This window comes from Schistocerca americana, unplaced genomic scaffold (assembly GCF_021461395.2).
Source record: "Schistocerca americana isolate TAMUIC-IGC-003095 unplaced genomic scaffold, iqSchAmer2.1 HiC_scaffold_350, whole genome shotgun sequence".
NCBI classification, from domain to species: Eukaryota; Metazoa; Arthropoda; class Insecta; order Orthoptera; family Acrididae; genus Schistocerca; species Schistocerca americana.
The window spans coordinates 115,001-120,000 of NW_025726072.1; the positions used below are offsets into that span (position 1 = coordinate 115,001).

At 54.1% G+C, this 5,000-nt stretch overlaps 1 non-coding gene across 1 annotated transcript in view; it reads right to left on the minus strand.

Moving 5' to 3' along the window:
• The window catches only part of LOC124580721, a 1,910-nt gene extending 4 nt beyond the window's left edge, over window positions 1-1,906 (minus strand). Inside the window, exon 1 of the ribosomal RNA XR_006973264.1 lies at window positions 1-1,906. This exon is cut by the window's left edge and continues 4 nt beyond it. This is a non-coding gene — a ribosomal RNA (small subunit ribosomal RNA).
• Window positions 1,907-5,000: the final 3,094 nt, after the last annotated feature.

Sequence of the window (5,000 nt, forward strand, 5' to 3'; positions counted from 1 at the left end):
GATCCTTCCGCAGGTTCACCTACGGAAACCTTGTTACGACTTTTACTTCCTCTAAATGATCAAGTTTGGTCATCTTTCCGGTAGCATCGGCAACGACAGAGTCAATGCCGCGTACCAGTCCGAAGACCTCACTAAATCATTCAATCGGTAGTAGCGACGGGCGGTGTGTACAAAGGGCAGGGACGTAATCAACGCGAGCTTATGACTCGCGCTTACTGGGAATTCCTCGTTCATGGGGAACAATTGCAAGCCCCAATCCCTAGCACGAAGGAGGTTCAGCGGGTTACCCCGACCTTTCGGCCTAGGAAGACACGCTGATTCCTTCAGTGTAGCGCGCGTGCGGCCCAGAACATCTAAGGGCATCACAGACCTGTTATTGCTCAATCTCGTGCGGCTAGAAGCCGCCTGTCCCTCTAAGAAGAAAAGTAATCGCTGACAGCACGAAGGATGTCACGCGACTAGTTAGCAGGCTAGAGTCTCGTTCGTTATCGGAATTAACCAGACAAATCGCTCCACCAACTAAGAACGGCCATGCACCACCACCCACCGAATCAAGAAAGAGCTATCAATCTGTCAATCCTTCCGGTGTCCGGGCCTGGTGAGGTTTCCCGTGTTGAGTCAAATTAAGCCGCAGGCTCCACTCCTGGTGGTGCCCTTCCGTCAATTCCTTTAAGTTTCAGCTTTGCAACCATACTTCCCCCGGAACCCAAAAGCTTTGGTTTCCCGGAGGCTGCCCGCCGAGTCATCGGAGGAACTGCGGCGGATCGCTGGCTGGCATCGTTTATGGTTAGAACTAGGGCGGTATCTGATCGCCTTCGAACCTCTAACTTTCGTTCTTGATTAATGAAAACATACTTGGCAAATGCTTTCGCTTCTGTTCGTCTTGCGACGATCCAAGAATTTCACCTCTAACGTCGCAATACGAATGCCCCCGCCTGTCCCTATTAATCATTACCTCGGGTTCCGAAAACCAACAAAATAGAACCGAGGTCCTATTCCATTATTCCATGCACACAGTATTCAGGCGGGCTTGCCTGCTTTAAGCACTCTAATTTGTTCAAAGTAAACGTGCCGGCCCACCGAGACACTCACTCAAGAGCACCCTGGTAGGATTGCAACGGGGTCCGCCTCGGGACGCACGAGCACGCACGAGGCGCGTCGCACGCCTTCAGCTCGCCCCACCGGCAGGACGTCCCACGATACATGCCAGTTAAACACCGACGGGCGGTGAACCAACAGCGTGGGACACAAATCCAACTACGAGCTTTTTAACCGCAACAACTTTAATATACGCTATTGGAGCTGGAATTACCGCGGCTGCTGGCACCAGACTTGCCCTCCAATAGATACTCGTTAAAGGATTTAAAGTGTACTCATTCCGATTACGGGGCCTCGGATGAGTCCCGTATCGTTATTTTTCGTCACTACCTCCCCGTGCCGGGAGTGGGTAATTTGCGCGCCTGCTGCCTTCCTTGGATGTGGTAGCCGTTTCTCAGGCTCCCTCTCCGGAATCGAACCCTGATTCCCCGTTACCCGTTACAACCATGGTAGGCGCAGAACCTACCATCGACAGTTGATAAGGCAGACATTTGAAAGATGCGTCGCCGGTACGAGGACCGTGCGATCAGCCCAAAGTTATTCAGAGTCACCAAGGCAAACGGACCGGACGAGCCGACCGATTGGTTTTGATCTAATAAAAGCGTCCCTTCCATCTCTGGTCGGGACTCTGTTTGCATGTATTAGCTCTAGAATTACCACAGTTATCCAAGTAACGTGGGTACGATCTAAGGAACCATAACTGATTTAATGAGCCATTCGCGGTTTCACCTTAATGCGGCTTGTACTGAGACATGCATGGCTTAATCTTTGAGACAAGCATATGACTACTGGCAGGATCAACCAGGGAGCTGCGTCAACTAGAGCTGAGCAGCCGGCCGCCCGGGAGTGTGTCCCGGGGGCCCGCGCGAACACGCAAGCGTCCGCTCAATTATTCTGCAAACAGGAGGAGGCTGAGCTCCCCTGCACAATACACCTCGAAACCCTCTCAGGTCCCGGCGGCGCGCAGCGCCGTCCTAAGTACTTGGTCGGGTTCGAGAGAGGCGCAATCGCCCGGAGTTTGGCGAGTAGACGCTTTAGGTGCGACCACCTGTGCTCCCAACTGAGCTTGCCGCTGCCGACAGAGGCCCGGGAGCGTGCTGTCGTGGCATTGCCGGCGGGAGACAACACGCGCCACCTACGGTGGCCGGCAGCTCCAACGCCAGCGCCACAGAAGGACAAAAGCCCCACTTGGGTGCCGAAGCGAACTCTCCCAGCACAGCGCACGCGCCAACACGTCCGCACAGCTGCGATACAATCCACCTGCGAGAACCGCAGAGGCGACCGAGCAGCAGACGGCGTCGCGGCGCCGAGCGCCGGGCGGCGGCGCATCCTCAGCGCACACAGTCCTCAATCGGACCAGCACACTGCAGATGTCCACCGCGCTTCGCACCGGGCCCGCGAGGACCTACTTTGGCCGCACGGCGCCGCGTGCAGGGTGCGCCGGCGCGCAGCTGCGCCGCCTGCCGCCTCCGTCGGCCGGCGCGCCTGCCACTGGCCGCCCCCACCAGCCGGCTGTAGCGCGTGCGCCCACGCACCGCGCGGCCAGCACGCCGGAAGGCCCCCCCTCACCGGCCGGGGACGGTCCCACCCAGCCACCGCCGCGTATCGCTTCACACCCACATGCCATTCACGTTCGTGGGCATGGTGGGTATCGCTGAAACAACCGGTTGGTAGCTCAACCGATCGTCGCCATCACTGATTCACCTCTAGCGAGAACAACCGCACCACAACGGTTTACCAGTTCTTCATTTGCGTAACGTCACCAGCAAACGTAGACGTCCATCGCCATTTGCAAATTCAACGATTGTTGCATGCCTGTGTCAGGTGTCACGACACACTATGTCTGCCCACATACACGCAACAACATGTGCACGCTTCGCGAACACGTGGAAGGTGGCCCCCGTACGTATGCGATGTCCATTGCGCGAACGACTGTCAACCGGCCTCTGTCGCATGTCGCAGATGTGGAACGCAGTGCACCATGCTATCACGGTGTGTGAGAAGAGACGACTACGTCTGACAACACGCGCCACTACATCAACAGACGGCTCATGCTGATCGCCATCCACGGCATACCATACTGCAATCCAGCTCTTATAGGGAGACGACACGTAGCTGAGTGCACAATATTTGGACCGTATGGTTCGCCGTTGTTGGCGCAGTCGTGGTACGGTCACACATGTACCACGATGTATCATTCAGTACATGAGGACCAATGTGCGGTACAGTGTGTGATTTGGACGTACAACATCAGCGGACAGTTGCCACAAGCCGTACCACAACGTAGGCTGTGCTTCGCCATGCGAATGCCAATGAACAACTGCGAAGGGCATTGAGCATGTACGTCCTGCCGCCATCCGCATTACAGTGTATAGCTGCAAGGTGTTTAACATGAAGCGATACTCTGGGGACCGGGCAGTGCGAGTAGCAAACTATATTGCGGGGGTTGCAGTTAGGCAACACTACACTAATTTAACGCGTCGTATGACAATTACAGAGCAGGTTAAGGCCCAACGTGTGTTGGGTTAAGGCCCAACGTGTGTTGGGTTAAGGCCCAACGTGTGTTGGGTTAAGGCCCAACGTGTGTTGGGTTAAGGCCCAACGTGTGTTGGGTTAAGGCCCAACGTGTGTTGGGTTAAGGCCCAACGTGTGTTGGGTTAAGGCCCAACGTGTGTTGGGTTAAGGCCCAACGTGTGTTGGGTTAAGGCCCAACGTGTGTTGGGTTAAGGCCCAACGTGTGTTGGGTTAAGGCCCAACGTGTGTTGGGTTAAGGCCCAACGTGTGTTGGGTTAAGGCCCAACGTGTGTTGGGTTAAGGCCCAACGTGTGTTGGGTTAAGGCCCAACGTGTGTTGGGTTAAGGCCCAACGTGTGTTGGGTTAAGGCCCAACGTGTGTTGGGTTAAGGCCCAACGTGTGTTGGGTTAAGGCCCAACGTGTGTTGGGTTAAGGCCCAACGTGTGTTGGGTTAAGGCGCAACATAGGTTAGGTTAAGGCGCAACATAGGTTAGGTTAAGGCGCAACATAGGTTAGGTTAAGGCGCAACATAGGTTAGGTTAAGGCGCAACATAGGTTAGGTTAAGGCGCAACATAGGTTAGGTTACGGCGCAACATAGGTTAGGTTAAGGCGCAACATAGGTTAGGTTAAGGCGCAACATAGGTTAGGTTACGGCGCAACATAGGTTAGGTTAAGGCGCAACATAGGTTAGGTTAAGGCGCAACATAGGTTAGGTTAAGGCGCAACATAGGTTAGGTTAAGGCGCAACATAGGTTAGGTTAAGGCGCAACATAGGTTAGGTTAAGGCGCAACATAGGTTAGGTTAAGGCGCAACATAGGTTAGGTTAAGGCGCAACATAGGTTAGGTTAAGGCGCAACATAGGTTAGGTTACGGCGCAACATAGGTTAGGTTAAGGCGCAACATAGGTTAGGTTAAGGCGCAACATAGGTTAGGTTAAGGCGCAACATAGGTTAGGTTACGGCGCAACATAGGTTAGGTTACGGCGCAACATAGGTTAGGTTACGGCGCAACATAGGTTAGGTTAAGGCGCAACATAGGTTAGGTTAAGGCGCAACATAGGTTAGGTTAAGGCGCAACATAGGTTAGGTTAAGGCGCAACATAGGTTAGGTTAAGGCGCAACATAGGTTAGGTTAAGGCGCAACATAGGTTAGGTTAAGGCGCAACATGGGTTAGGTTAAGGCGCAACATGGGTTAGGTTAAGGCGCAACATGGGTTAGGTTAAGGCGCAACATGGGTTAGGTTAAGGCGCAACATGGGTTAGGTTAAGGCGCAACATGGGTTAGGTTAAGGCGCAACATGGGTTAGGTTAAGGCGCAACATGGGTTAGGTTAAGGCGCAACATGGGTTAGGTTAAGGCGCAACATGGGTTAGGTTAAGGCGCAACA